We start from the raw sequence: 16,759 nt of genomic DNA, 5'->3' as shown, positions 1-16,759 counted from the left end.
AGATCTCCCCTATTCAATCTTGTTTTCATTACTAGCAACCAAAGACAAATATTTGCAACCTAATTCTAGGCTTGATGGCCATGAACTTAAATAACTACTTTCAGCCTATAATAAACAACATTTTAAATGGGCTAGAATTCACACAAATCCCACAAAGGGTGTAGCAACCCAGGCCAACTGAAAGCTGCAGGGATGGGGTAAGAGAAAACTTCAAATTTTCCTTTGGAGGCTGGTTTCTCTTCATTCTTCTTTTCAGTCTTTCCTTGTTCATTTATGAAATATTTGTTAAGAGCTTTCTCCACGTAGCCTCTGTACCAGGTACTAGGGTAGTAGAGGTGAATTAACAATTCAGCTCAGCCCCTCAAGATATTCTCCATCTAAGTCTGAGGACAGGGAGGTACATGATCATGATACAGTGTGAGGGATTTACAAACCGAATTGAGTGCCAAGACCCAAGGAATACAAAGGAGAGCATGCCATGTTAAGGCAAAGGGGTCAAGGAAGGCTTCCTGGAGGAGGAGTCATCTTAGTTGAATCTTGAAGGTGGTAAAGGATTTTCCCAGGTGGAAAGGAGACAGAACTGAAAGGGGAAGTGTGTATAAAGATCTGGAGACAGGACACATCATAAAGTGCTGGGGGGAAAATATTAACTCAGAATAACTTCCTCTTTTCCACTATCTTTACATCACTAATGATAATGGTAATGATTTTAACTTTCTTATAACACAACTCAAGCTGGTACAAATTCACAGGTCCCATTGAGGGTTTTATCAGCCAGCTCAGAATCACGCATTTGTGAAATTACCTCTTTGTATGAACAGAAAAAAAGATGAAAAAAGTTTTTCTAACATTTTTAAGTGAAAAAAATAGTAGAGTCCTGGATTATTCTTGAGGTTTGCTTTGTCAATGGTCACTTGTGCCAATTCAACGCTAACAGGAATCCCCAAGTTAGAGTGTGATGAAGATGGAAATTTATGCAGCACAGAACAGTTCCATTGTGCTACAGCATGTGAAAACAGCATGGATGTGAGGAAGCCCTGGGGCCAGGTCCCTATCGGCAAGACTGCTCTGCTCTGTGCCAGTCTTCTCTGGCCTGCAGTGGTCTGCTCCTCTAAGCTCAGCTGGGGTAATGCAGTGTTCAGGCCTCAGCGGAAAGGGAAAATGTTCTCCCAAAGCCAGAGGGGAGCTCACTTATATAGACAGGAGTCCCCACGTCTGGTCCCTGACTGGTCTGTCCTCATGCAAATTAGGGCTCCAAATTTCAGTTTGGTCCAAAAGGCACTGTTCTACTTGGTCTGAATAGAGCTGCCCTGATTGGTCCATAAAAATGGGGAAATAGCTGAGCAGCTCTGATTGGATGGAGAAAGCCTCAGTCTTATTGGTTGAAATAGGATTCCAGGAACTCCTTTATAAGGGCTGGCTCAGACGGCAGAAACACGGTGCAGGCAGGCAGTTCAGTGTAGATGCAGGTATAGTAGTTTAGTGCAGGCTTCTCCCTGAAGTGCAGTTTGCATAAAAAACCCTGTGTAGAAATAGCTTTTTAAAAAAAATATTTGAGCCCAGATGGCCACCAGGAGCCCTTCTTAGCAGATACCTTTTCATGGCCCACAGCTTCTATAGCGGACCTTTGGGATGGTTGAAGATGATCGTCCAACTCTGAGAAGCACCATGGACTCTGGGTGTGCCTTTCAGAAAGCCAGACGGGACAGAATTCCAGACATCCTGGAGGTTGTCTAACGGCTGTGTACCCCTTCCAGATTCCCAGCAAAGACCAGAGGACCCCTGCGACTGGCGATGGAGAGCCTGGAACCTATCCCCTCTCTGGGTCTTCGGAAAGAAGGACCGTTAAGGGCCAAGATTCTCCTCAGGAGAATGTAATTCCACATCACACAGGCAGGAGTCACAAGGAAATAACCTTGTGTTTTATTCAAACAACATACCAGAAATTCCTCAACTGCAGTGAAAAGAGGGACAAAATGCAATCTAAGTTCTCAGGAAATGTGGCAGAATATTCACTACAGCATTTTGAAGAAAGTATAAGCAGAGCACAATGCAGGGTGGGCTATGATTAAACAGGCTCTTTGCCCTGCTCCTATGCCAGGGACTTTCACGAGCATGACCTTGAACTGTAGAAATGGCTGACACTGACTTCTTACTAGCCTACAAGAGTGGCACGTTCATATGGTTCATTCAATCCTCACCTCATCTCCTGTGATAGTACTTTTATTCTGATAGGAAAGTGAGGCCCAGATAAGTCAATAACTTACTAAAGCATCCCCTCTACCAGCAGCAGCAACATACACACACCTCCTTTGTGGACTCTGTGGCTCTGCTGGTGCCCAGCCACAGTTCTCCCAGGGGGCAGAGAAACAGGACCTGTGGCAGTCACACTGGCTGGAAGGGTCCGCAAAGCCCTGCCCCACCCCACCAGCCTGACGTTCAGGAGTAAGGGAGGGAAGCTCTGGTCCCCACTTCCTCAGGCTTTGGCTCCCTGCCACCTCTTATGTGCCCAGTCCCACTTGCTCGCAGCCCCATCCCTCCCCTCTGCCTGCCCCTCCTTAACATCCCCAGAACACTCCAGCCACGGGCAGTCTCAGCCCTTGTGGTACTTTCCTCTGCCCAGGTTTTCATCCCCTGCCATCTTGGTGTCACATCCTCGGCCACCACTCTTATGAAGTGGCAGAGGCCCTGAACAAAGTTCATCATTAACCTCTGGCACTGAACTAGAAACCTCAGATATCTCAATATTGTGGAGGAAATTGGGCTAACATTTTAAATTAATTTAGGTTTTGCTAATAACCACAAGTCCATCCCTTCATTTATGAAATGTAAATAACAACATTGGAGATGAATTACCAGTTGGTATTGAATTAGACTACCCGGCACATCATGCTTACTACTACTCCTATTACTATTATTTTTATATAAAAATTATAAACCGTTGCCCTGGCTGGTAGGGCTCAGTTGTTGGAGCATTGTCCCATAAACCGAAAGGCCCCAGGTTTGATTCCCAGCCAGGGCACATGCCTAGGTTGTGGATTTGTTCCCTGGCTGGGGCAGATATGAGAGGCAACCAATCAATGTTTCTCTCCTTCCCTCTCTCCCTTCTTTCCCCCTCTCTCTAAAATCAATAAGAATAAAAAAATTATAAACTTTCATCTATTCAACATTTATTGAATGTGCCTTTCATTCCAGGCACTGTGCTACTGAATTTACAACTGTCTTTATGAAAAAGGACACCTCTGGAATGTCAGGCAATCTGGACGGTTACCCCCATAATTTGTGACCGGCACATTTTACTTCACCAGAATTAAGAAGACCTGATGAGAATATGCATTTCCGATACCTGGAGCACAGTGAAGTCTAAGCAGCTTGGGCTTTTGTTTTTTTTATGTTGTTGTTGTTGATAATGATGTTGTTTTCATTTTTCCTTTTCTCTGTCTCAAGTTTTTAATTAATCTCAAAGATTTGACCCCTTGTCATGAAACCAAGATCCTGACCCAAGAAGGGGACATAGAAACCTCATATCTACAGAGTTCCTATGGAGCTATTAACCTTTTCAAATAATGTGAAACTGCTTGTTCCTAACCCCACCCATCCATCTAGATTTTCTGCATGTTGATAAATCAAGGACACAGACATGTTTTGTTACTGATTAACTACCAAAGTTAGACCTCCGAAAGCCTGCTTAAATGGCTGGACATTCCCAGTCAAATATTCCTTTACTGATAAGAGAACATTCCTCACATCTGGTTGAGTGTTTTATTCATTGCCTTATATAGTACCAGGCATTGAATGTATGAAGGCACTTGGAGAGGTTAAGGCCCTGTACAATAAACTTATATACGGATGATAAATTATAATAAAACAAAGATACCTCCTGTATCAGTCAGTGCTTAATGAACAACAGCAATCACCACATCTCAGAAGCGTCCAACACTAAGCACTTATTTCTCCTAATTGGTTAGCAGAGATATTGGCTGATCGAGGCTGGCTCAACTCAGTGGATCTCTCCATGAGTATGTCTTCTGGAACCTAGCCAGAGGAGCAACAGTTATGCCGGAGAAATTCTCATGGCAACAACAGAAACACAGGATGGCCATTTCAACTTTTTAGGCATACACTAAGCCTCTACTTTTATCACATCTGTTAATTCCCATTGGCCACAGCAAATGACATAGCCAAGCACAAGGTCAAGAGTGTAGAGGTACATGCTGCCCAGCTGAGGCCAAAGCAAGTCATAGAAGGTGAACATCAATTAAGCTGGGGGGAGAGCACTCCTCCCATGTGGCTATGGGGGGTAAATATTTTGAACAGTAATACAACTTGCAACATTTCCTTTCTGAGGGCATCTGAAACTATACCTCTTCCTGGGCTGCACTGATTTAGCTCCAATAAACTATAATCAAGTGTTGAACTCATCTTTGAAATAAATAAAACAATGATTGAGAGACTATTATATATCTAAATTTATTCTCTGAGAGGAATAACCCTGTTCTTGAACAACAAACAATCTAAATGGGGTGTCAGATAATAAACTTACTTTGTTTATTTAAATTGAACATTCTCTCCACTTTTTTTCTGGGAGTAGCTGGTTGTCTTTCCTACAAAATATTTATATTAGGCTATTTGGTTACTAGAAATATGTATTTTTTTTAAATCACTGACTAGGACATTTTTTACTGGGTAAGTTTATTAATCATTAATTTTCCTAGGGAGTAAAAAACAATGCTTTAAAACAGTATTTTCCCTTATTTTTAGCATATTACATTAGTATGGTACATTTGTTAAAATCAATGAACCAATGTTAATACATTATTATTAACTAAAGTCCCTTCTGTAATCAAATGTTCTCAGTTTTTCTCTAATGTCTTTTTTCTGATGCAGGAATCCATCCAGGATACCACATTTCATTTACTCAGCCTGTCTGGTTAAGCTTCTCTTGACCATGACAGTTTCTCAGACCGCCTTGTTTTACATGACTTTGACGTTATTTGAGAAACACTGATCAGGTATTTTGTGCAATGTCTCTCTTTTGGGATTTGATGTGTATTTCTCTTATGATTACACTGGGGTGATGCATTTTGGGGAGGAAAATCACAAAAGCAAAGTACCATTTTTATCACATCTTATCAAGGATACATACTATGAACATGGCTTATCACTGGTGATACTGAACTTGATCGGCTGACTGAGGTGACGTTTGTTGGGATTCTCCACTGAGAAGTTACTCACTTTTCTTCCTTTCCATGTCGTACTCTTTGAAATGAAGTCATATATGTAGCCCAAACCTAAGGAGTAGAGAGTTAAACTCACTTTTGTGAGGACAAAGTATCAATGTAAATTACTTGGAATTCTGCATAAAAGCTTTGTCTCTTCTCTCCCATTTATTATTTATTCTATCTTTATGTCATTACGGACTCATGGATACTTATTTTATAATTTTGGTTATGATCCAAAGGCACTTTTATTCATTTTACTACTTGACTTGTTCCTGCTTTGATCATTGTCCCTGACAAAGTTACTATAAATATTCACATGCAAAATAAATAAGACTTAGCTCCAACATCACGGGTTTTTGTCTGTTTGCTTGCTTCCTTGTGAGCACTTCCTTACTTTCTGGCACAGTAAATACTCCAGGCTCATCTTGCATATTTTCTGTCCCAGTCCTAGAATCAACAGGTTCTCCAAGGAGCCCTGGTTCCTTTTATCAGAGAATGGTATTAGAAACCACGGTCTGAGTGCTAGGTGTGCTCACTGCTGCTAGAGTGTTATTGCTTCTAGGCCAGCTCTGCTAACCTGTGTTTATGTGCATGTCTATATATAAACATCTGTATTGATATTAAGCTAAGTGTGAGTTCATACTGATATCCCAAACTGTAATTCATTGCCACTTGGATATTTTAGCCCCTCCTTTTGCCTATCTATAAATCCCCGCTGCAGTCATGAGCCATCATCTGACGTCTGACTCCCATCATCTGACATCAGTGTACTTACTGTTTAATTCTGGAATAGCAGTATCAGATTGTTAGACTGTACACTCGTGGGAAATAACTTCATCAACTAGTGACAGCACTTACACTGTTTCTTTTGTCATAATGAGACTCCATTCATTTCCAAAATTATTTAGTTCAGTACCTCTTACCCCAACCCCCTTCAGTGAGGTTATTTGATACATTTGATTGTTTTGTCATTTACTGGACTTAATCCTGGGATTCCTCCAACCTTCTAAATAATTTCACTTAGCAATATGAATTTAAAATTTATGATGCCTTTTTATGTCTTCATATCTTTTTTATCACTGATTAACATTCCATCCTATGCATGTGCCACAGCTTGTTTATATATTCATCTACCAAAGGGCATTTTGGTTGTGTCCAGATTTTGGCTTATAAACAAAGTTACTATGAATATTCACGTGCAGATGTTATGTGGACCAAAGTCTTCGAATCACTTTATACCTAGGAGCACAATTGCTGAATCCATCGTGTAAGTGTTCAGTTGTGTCACTAACTGCCACACTGTCTTCCAAAGTGTTTGTGTCATTTTACATTCCCACTGGCCATGGATGCGCACTCTTGTTCCATCTCCCCTCGAAATTGATATTTTCAGGTTTTCTGATTGTGGCCATTCTAATAGAAGATTTTTTTTGTGCTTTTACTTTTAATTTATTGGTTGAAATTTTATTTGGATTTATTTATTCACAGGTCTCATGTATTTCTTGTTTGTCTGTTCTTCCTTTACCACCTTTATTTAATTACATATTTTCTACTACACTAAATTCATTTGAAGGACGCTGTTACAGACTGGATGTCTGTATCCCCCAAAGCTCATAGGTTGAAGCCCCATCCTTCAATATGATGGTATTTAGACATGGGGTCTTTGCGAGCTATTTAGGCTCACATGACGTCCTGAGGATGGGGCTTCTCTGACGGGATTTGTGTCCTTATAAGAAGGGGAAGACAGACCCCTCTCCCTCTCTCTCTGCCACATGTGGACACAGTAAGAAGAAAGCCAGAAACCTCTTTCTGGAAATCCTACTGGAAATCAAATCTGCCAGCACCTTGATTTTGGACTTCTTATTCTCCAAAACTGTAAAAAATAAATGTCTGGCCCTGGCTGGTGTGGCTCAGTGGATTGAGCACCAGCCTGAGAACCAAAGGGTCACCAGTTGCATTCCCAGTCAGGGCCCATGCCTGGGTAGTAGTCCAGGTCCCCAGAGGGTGCACAAGAGGCAACCACACATTGATGTTCCTCTCCCTCTATCTCTCCCTCCCTTCCCCTCTATCTAAAAATAAATAAAATCTTTTTTAAAAATAAATGTCTGTTTATTAAAAATTTATTTATAAAAATAAAATCTTTATTAAATAAAAAATGCAATCTTAAAAAAAAAAATTTGTATTTAAGCCACTCAGTTTATGGTATTTTGTTATGGCAGCCCAAGCAGAATAATACAAATGCATTTTACCATATAAATTTTCATCATTTTTAAGCATAATTTCTTGAATATTTTTTCTTCCCCTTTCTTTCTTTCCTCTAATCCTGTGACGCATACCAGTATTTTGGATCATTTGATGGTGTTCCTCAGGTCTCTGAAGCTCTGTCCTTTTTTCTTTTTGTAATTTCTTATCATTTTTATCTATCTTAAATTTTACTGATTCATTTTTTCTCCAGCTGAAACCTGTTATTAAGTCCCTCTAGAGAATTTTTAATTTCAATTATTTTACTTTTAAGTTTCAGAGTTTCTATTTGAGTTTTTAAATCATCTTTATCTTTTTTTTATGTTCTCTATTTGATGAGTTACTGTTATACTTCCTTTACCACTGTAACTATCATTTCCTTAAACATGTTTATAGTAATTGCTTTGAAGTCTTCTGCTACATTCAATATCTGGCCCCCTCAGAGATAATTTCGATTGACTGCTTTTGTAGGGAAGGCAAAAACCTAACCTCTACCCTGTCTAAAAGTGTCTGGCTGGGCCTGAGAATTAAATTGACATAAGACACATTAATGAAGAAAGCATACAAATTTATTTCACACTAGTTTTACATGCATGGGAAACTTCATAAGGAAAGGAGTGACAAAGGAGTGACAAAACCTAAATGTTTATATACTGGCTTGAACAAAGAATGACAATTGTAGAAATATAAAATAAATGAAGAAACTAAAGGAAGATGAGAGGTATTTTCACAAGGTGTACTAGTACAGAATTCTCTTGGCCTTGACTCCCATTTCTGGTGATAAGAATATTCCTTTCCTCCTTACATAGGAAAGGCAGGTCTCACAGGGAATTTTCAGGAAGAAAAGGACAAAGCAAGTGCCTTTCTTGCACCTGCTGTTATTTAAGTGCCTTTAATTCAAAATAATCACTATGTCCAGGTGGCATGTTTTGAGATGGCATATCCTGAATCCCTTCAGTGTTCTTCCTGTGTATGGTCAAACTTTCTTAGGGTGTTTATTTTTGGCATGTAATTTTTCAAATTGGTAATTTTAAATAATATATTTAAGCAACTCTAGCTCCTTATCTTCTCCAGGGGTAGTTGTTTTTGCTGATTTTTTGCTTATTTTATGACTTGCCTGGATTAACCCTGTAAAGTCTGTCTTCCCAGCAACATGCAACCAGAAGTCTCTCCTCAAGTTTTTTAAAATATATTTATGTCTTATTTTATGCCTGGCTCCCTTGAGGTCAACAAAGCTTACTGGTCAGCCAATATTTGATTAGATGTTGTACATAAACATCTTGAACCAGTAAACCTTCCACCCTTTGTCAATGGAGTTGTGTGTTTTAGAGATATAATCAAAGTTCAAACAGTTTACAGGTCTGCTCTAGATTATTCTTTCTGAGTACTCAAGGCTTCGCGTTCATCAGGGAAAGGTAGATAGCCAGAATCCTATCTGCTCTTCACTCTGTGTGTGTATATTGTTGAGCTTGCATACCCTCTTCTAAATCCCCTGGGCTAGGTGAACACATATGAAGGCCCACTATCACTATCTTAATCTTTGAGTTTCCCTTTCAATTTTCTGGCCTGTTAGTCTGCTGCTTGCCCAAGTAATAATGTGATCTCTGGCTACCTGGAATATCAGCCTTCTTAAACTACTTGCTATTATTCCTAGATTTTCCTATTATCATGTTTGACAATGCCCTAGGCTATCCATGCTCCACTCCAAAGCAAATCAGCCTTCTTTAGTAAGGAGGCTTCCAGTGCTTAGCTTGCCCTGCGCCCAGTAAAATTACTGCATGGAAGAGGTGGGGTCAGGAATAGCCATTGCCTCAGGATAAAATGCCACAGACTTTCACTGTGATTATTGGTGCTTAGTTTTCTTGGCAAATTCTTGTCAATTAGATGGATGCCTTTGTTCAATGTCCAAAGTCCTGAAGTGGTTGTTTTTGACAGGTGGTTTTTTTTTTTCTTCTGGTTTTATAGTTACTTAGGAGTGGGGAGTAGGATTTTCATACCTACTCACTCAACCATTCTAAAAGTCCTACTTTGAGTCAAAATTTTTGCTGTGGGACAGAAATCATTGTGATGTTTTTATGATATATGAAAAAGGAAAAGGCCCTGGCTGGTGTGGCTCAGTGGATTGAGTGCCAGCCTGTGAACCAAAAGGTTGCCAGTTCAATTCTTGGTCAGGGCACATGCCTGGGTTGTGGGCCAGGTCCCCAGTTAGGGGCATGAGAGAGGCAACCAATCATGTTTCTCTTGCACATTGGTGTTTCTCTCCCTTTCTTTCTTCCTTCCTTTCCCTCTCTCTAAAAATAAATAAATAAAACCTATGAAAAAATAAAAAGGAAAAGATATGCAAGATTCATAGATAAAATTATGAATAAGAAGAGAGATCACATTTTAAAATAAAAAGATTCAATATCAAAAAGACAGAACCATATAAATCCAATGCAATTCCAGTTCAAATATCAGCAGGATTCTTGAAAAAACTTGATTAGAAAGTGTGGATTCTGGCACATGGATAAGCCAATGGTTAGAAAGCCCACAATCAGATTGTGAAAGGCAGAATTCTAAGAATCACTCCCAATGATTCTTGCCCTTGTATAATAACCTCTCCTTTGATTGAGGTAGAATATGATAAAATATCCTTCCCATGATTGTTATGTTATGTGGAAAAATGGAGATTATCTATGTAAAGCTAATCTGATTAAATAAGCCCTTATTAAAAGCAGAGATCTTCTCTGGCTAGTGGAAGAAGAGGAACTCAGAGATTGGAAGCATTGATGGCTTTGAAGATGGACAGGTCCACACAGAAGATGTGTGAACTTGAGTTGCTGAGAATGGCCCCAGGCTCACAGCCAAGGAAACAGGGACCTTAATCCAAAAGCCTCAGAAAACTGAATTCTTCCAACTGCCTGATGACTCGCAAGCAGATTATTCTCCAAAACTGCCAGATAAAAGCCTGGCCCAGCCAACATTGGTTCTGACATGTGAGCCTGCCTGAACATCTACTGGGTATAAGTAAATGGGTGTTGTTTTAAACCACAGATATGTGGTCATTTGTTATGCATCAATAGGAAATAAATAGATCTAGATTTATATAATTTTTAAAAAATTTAATTGTATTTTTCCATTAGCATTTAGTCCCTTTACACCCCCCCCCACAATCACCCCATTGTTGTCCATGTCCATGAGTCCTTCTTCCTTTTTTGCTCAATCCCTTTTTGATATACAATATAAAACAGGGCTGACCAAAGGAAGATCTATTCAATGTCTAATTCTAGGACAACTACTCATATATATAAGGAGGTGAAAAAGGTTGGATCACTGCCTCAAAATATGACAAGCAAATAGAAACTTTTAAATATTTACAAGAAATTTTAGAACAACTTCCTAAACCTGGTGTAAGGAATTTCTTAGTCAAAGATGCAAAATAGAGAAAATGATTTAAAATTCAAGTACACAAAAAAAAATTTTATTCTATTTATCAAATGCCAACTAAGAAAAGGAAAAGCAAGAAGGAAAAACAAGAAGATTAAAAAGCAGGAATGCATGGCATGGAGTCACATTTGAAGACAAGAAGCTGTCATTTGCATTGAATTCTATACTGAGAAGTTGAGTTAGAGGAAGAAGCAAAGTGTTCACTGGATTTGACAACACAAAGGACCCTGGCGACCAGAACAAGTGCATTTCAACGGAGTAGGAGCAAACCCAGTAAACCCTGCATAGACAGCCACTCCTCTTACTCATCACCCTTCCAGAAAATGCCACACCTTTCTAAATGTTCCAAATGCCCTGTTGAGACAGGATAGTAAGAAGCTAGGAAAATTCCTTGGCAAGTGGAATAGGGAAACTGAGACAGACAGATGAACACAGTGACCAAGCAATTTACAGGCAGGTGCAGAGGCTCACTAGGGCAGAAGGACCAAGTGCCTGGCAGGGGGGAAAACAGGAAAAACAAGGACTTGGTCTCCATGGCGACCTTTCCTCCTCTGGCCTTCCCTCCCTGGAGATAACATCTAGGCTTCAGTTGTATTTCAGCTCCAGGCCCAGAAAAGCAGCAAAACCAGGTGGGCGATGCCATGACCAACTGCAAAGACTAAAGACCCCCTGCCCTGTCACTGACCAATCAGTGGATACCATGACCCTGAAAGAGCACACCTGGAGAACTGATGAACATTTTGCTGAAAGCCTCCCCTGAAACCTTCCTCCTGATTCCCTCCTACAAGAAAGAAATAAAGTCTTAAGATAAAGGACACAGCAAGTGAGTTCTCCTTATGGGGAGCAGCCCTAGCCATTTCCTTTCCCTTCTTCCTCCACTTCTTTCCCCACAGGCACACATGTCTTCTAAACTCTAAGGCCATGGGCCACTGGCAGCGTGTCTCAGGCTGATCCCCTGAAGCTGTCCCCAAAGCCCCCTTTTCTGACTTCCTAGTGAACTAAGGCAGCCCAGCCCAGGTTCTCCTGTTGCTTCTTCTGTGCTAAGCCCTTCCTTGTTCTACTGTTCCCAGCTTTAATAAATGTACCCACATAGTCGCCTACACTCCTGTTGTGAAATCTTACCTACGCGAAGTCAAGAACCAATACAAGATAGCTGGCCCGAGGCAGACCCGCTCAGGGCCAGGACCCTGTCTGATAACACTGTCACTTGCATATTCACAGTTCTCCTAAAGTACCCAATATGGTAGTTTCTATTTCACTTTTATTCTATAACAAAAAAGGTAAAATTATGACTTGTTTCACAATTTACTTAGCTATTTCCTTTTTAAAATTTTATAATTTTTTCTGACATTTCTCCCTCTGTAGAAAGATAAGAAAGAGAGATACAATGACAAAACTATGACGATCCTTGTAGTTGAAATAGGTCTTAGTTGTTTCTAGTCAAGCTGAGCTTTGTAGAGGGTCAAGGGATGGTAATTTGAGGTGCATCCAGCTAGTGCTAAAATGCTATACCTCATATATATGCATTTAGCACACATACAAAAAAAGCCTGAAACAAATCCCCCCCACCCTTTTTTTCCTCTCATTGTTTCTTGCCAGGTTGACCTAATTGGTTATTTTGACCCCACTACTTCAGCAAAAAGAAGTCAGACCAAGGGAGTACAGAAAATGGGGGCAGAGACCCAGTCCTGTGCTCCCCAGGGAGAGATTGTATCTCAACCCATGGAATCTTGCAAATAGTTCTCCTCCTCAAAATTATTCTGCTTCAACAAAAATAACTCCTAAACCATAGAAGCTCTGGATGTGCAAAAGGACTTCAAATTTTCACTAATGAAGATTATAATTAAAATATTTAAATAGGTTTTTAATTTTCTTTCTGGGCTATGCTATTTCCTAGCCCTCTCCAGGAGCTGCTATTGTTCAATTCTGACAGAATTCTTGTTAGAAATTATAGCCTGCTGCCTTTCAGCATCTTCATTAAAATGCAATGCTGCCAGATATATCTGCATGCATATGAATGAAGCATCTATAGAATAATTAAGTCATGAATAACACATTGCTGAGCATGTTTTTTCCTGAATAGGGAAAGAATGTTATTTATGAACCCAGAGATTTTATATTATGTGAAAAAATAATTGGCAATATCAAGCATTACTTGAGGATTCATTAATTTAAATTACGATTGCCTTGTTGTAGACTCCATTTTTTAAAAAATGGTGATTTACATTGGAAAATGGATGTGAATTTATGGGCCATTTTTCTTCATTTTGCTCAAAAGACCACAGAATGCTTTTTAGCAATGGGGATTGCATAATTTGAGAAGCTTATTTTAGATGTTTTCTAAACAAAAGGTCATTAGCATCCAGCAACTTCACAGGCCTGGGTTCAAACTGATAGCCACACATCGAAGGAAAAGCAGAGATACTATTTCAAGCAGTACTTAGGCTTTTCCAAGGAACGTTATAGAAGCAAAAGCTGAGTTTCTCTGAATCCACCCCTCCCCCATGTAGTGTGTTCAAGAAGCAGTTCTTTTCCAAAGGCCCCAGCTTAGCAATGCCCACATTCTAGAGTTAAACCATGCTGCAGTTCTAGCACTGTTCAATGTGCGGCTCCTCGCCTCCCTGAGACCGTTAGCCATGGCGCACTGCACGTTGAAGTCATGCAGGCAGAGAAAGAGTAACAGAAGGCAGAGGGAACAATGGAGAGGGATCAGAGACGTAAGGTGTCATGTGAAAAGGAAAAGATTGACCTCCCTAAGGCCCTTTGGTTGATTCTCTTTTTTTGGTCATAGTTTTTGTGGTTCATTTCACATTTAGGCTTATGTCTTCTTTTTCTTTTCTTTTTTTTTTGATTTTTATAATTTATTTATTTTTATTCAGTTACAATTGTCTTCTTTTTCAATAGATAGTACATGTAGCAAAGTCTCCCTGAGCAAGGGGCAGAGTCACCTGTTAATGGAGCAAACAGCTTTGGACACCTGGTCAGTCTCCATGGTGGTCAAAAGAACCTACTTCAAATCTTGGAAACCCATTTCCTCCTTTTCATTTTCCCTTCCAGGGTCCTCAGTTCTCCTCCCTTTTAACCTGAGCAGTGTCTCCTCTAGAGGCCCAGTTCACAATTTCCCCACCCAACACCTCATCCCACCTTTCTATCCTCCACAACCCCACCCAATTACAAGTACACTCCCTACACCGTCTCTGGCTACTTCTTTCTCTGATAAATATTTGGCTGTGGCTTCTCATCATACTCAAAGTCAGTTCCAAGCCACTCAACATGGCTCAGACAGCTGCGTAGGACAGGCTCCAGAATGCCTCTCCAGCTCTCTCTCTCCTGAGCTCCAGTCTAACTGAATTACATTGCTTGAGTTCATCATGTTCCATGTCCTCACACACGCTGTTTTCTTAATTTACACCTATCCTTCTTTAGTATTCAGCTGAAAGGGCCTATAGTCCTGCAAGCATTGCCTGAACATCCCTGCGCACTCTCGTTGTGATGTCCCCCCAGAACAATACTTTGAGTTCATGCACTAGAGTCCCCAGAATGAGGGAGGTATAGAAAGTACAATGGCTGCCTGGGCTGTCATCTGGAGGAGAGCAGAGAGAGCTGCAAACTGATGCAGCAGGTGGGTGGAGAGGAAGAGTCCGGGAGGAAGAAGAGTTGAGGGGGGAGATTAGGAGAGAGCATAGGGATAGAATGGCATATATTAGAAGAAAGTTGTTGGCAGTCTAGGAAGTAGCCAGGAATTTTATGAGTTGCTATGGGATATATTCTCCAGTCCCATTTATGTCCTTCAAGAGAGGCAAGTAAAACAGATCCTAAAGGACTGTACATTCCTGAATGCGGCACCTCCTGAAAGATTGGATGGACTAAATAGGTCAAAATGTCAGTGAACTTTTACCAATTAATGAGAAGATAGAGAGATACCAACTGGTACACCCACAAATACGTGTACTCTGAATATGTGTTTAGTCCTCTGGGTAAAGGAAATCAATAAAATATGATTTGAGGTGCCTTCAGAACACTAAAAAAAAATACTTTTTTGACCTTTTTCAAACAAGGTAAATGGAAAAGTGGTGAATTTCAGTGCAGTCCAATGCTAAAGTGGTCAGGCCTAATGAAGTCCTTTCAAATGGCATAATTCATAAAAGTAAAAAAAGTATTTCATTATCGTAGATAGGAAATTATTTCGTAAACATGTTTGGATTATTCAAAAAGTTTACCATTTTCTCTCTTTTTAGGCAGATGTTATTAAGACAAGTGAAATAGTCTATATTATACGAAAGGTATGGCTGCCTTTCTTCCAGTCAATATGGCTAACCTTTCAGCTAAATCTGTAAGGAAAATAAATCTCAGTTAGGGAAACAACATGGAAAGAACATGAAACCTAATGAATTCAAGGAACGATAAATCATTTAGTTAAGCTAACTGAGGGAGTTGTTAGGTCTGCATCTTAGAAAGATTACTTTGGTTGCAGAGTGTAGCATGGCACGAAAGGAAGCAAGACCAAGCAAGGGGTCTAATTAGGAAACTGGGTCAATAATTCACATGAGAAACTAATGGGAACTTGAACTAGTGTGATTGAGAATGAGCAGGGGGATAAAAATTTTGAGTTTGATTCCTAGCTTTTGTACTAACTATATACATTTAATTTCAAATTACTTACTTCTCTAAACCTTAATCTTGTAATCTATAAATGTGAACGGGAGTTCATAGGGCTGTTGAAGGATTTAAAAAAAATAAGGCAGGCAGAACATTCAGTACAGTTCCTGGAATGAGAAAATATAGACATGGAAGTAATCAGCAAATATATGGGAGTTAAATTCTGAGATTGTCCAAGTATCAAGCATGGAGAGGAAAAGCAGAGGACCAAGGTTGTCAAGGTTAAGAAAGTAGATCTGACTCCTTAAATCCTAACCCACCTGCTGCTCTAAAATATACTACCACCTCTTTACAGAAGATGAAACACATACCATATAAATGACGACACTGCCACTATTAGCCAGCTATTTGCTTCTTGGCAGCTCTGCCTTATGGCTTATTTTTGGAAACAAGAGGCAGAAAGCATAAATGAAGGTGGTTGGCCTGCCTTATTGATAAATCCCCACCATACCCCACTTGGCCTGATGAAGATGTATGATTTTTCTCAGTTGCTCAGATGGGATGGAAAAATGAGGTCTGCTTTTTTATGCTGTTTTGATTTTGAGGTTTAATTAGTGTTGTTTCTGGGGAATTCATTGCTTTAATTAATGATGTGCCCTGAATTTCTTCAGTTAAGAATGACATGGAAGCATGAATATGTAATGAGTACAACTTTATCCCAGCTGAGGAGGGTGGCTGGTACTTGGCTATCACCTGTCAGTGCAAGTAAAGGAGCTCAGGTACTAAAAGGAGATGGACTGTAAGGTTTTATTTATGTATCCTTTCTCTTTTCTTTTCTTTTTTCTTTTTTTTGTCAGCTCAAGTGCGCTTTTGTTTTATTGAAAAGCCGGGTCCATTAACAACAACAATGACAAAAAAAGCAGAGAAAACACAATCGGCTTGCTTTGGTATACTTTTAGACCTTCTCTTAACTGCTTATAAATCAATAAAGCTAAGTTCTAAGTCAGGGTTTCTCAGTCTCAGCACATTTTGGACCAAATAATTCTTTGTTGTTGGAGGCTGTTCTGTGTATTGTAAGATGTTTAGCAGTATCCATGGCCTCTACCCATTAGATGCTACTAGCATATTCTATTTGTGATGACAAAAAATGTCTCAGACATTGGCAAACTTCCCCCGGAGGAAAATTGCCTAGTTGACTTACTTTGCAGGAGGATCAAAGCAAGGCTTACTAATCAATAGTAAATGTGTTCATTGGGAACTTGCAAAACACTGTG

Source organism: Desmodus rotundus, chromosome 3, assembly GCF_022682495.2.
Source record: "Desmodus rotundus isolate HL8 chromosome 3, HLdesRot8A.1, whole genome shotgun sequence".
NCBI classification, from domain to species: domain Eukaryota; kingdom Metazoa; phylum Chordata; class Mammalia; order Chiroptera; family Phyllostomidae; genus Desmodus; species Desmodus rotundus.
Note: the sequence above shows the minus strand (reverse complement) of the source record.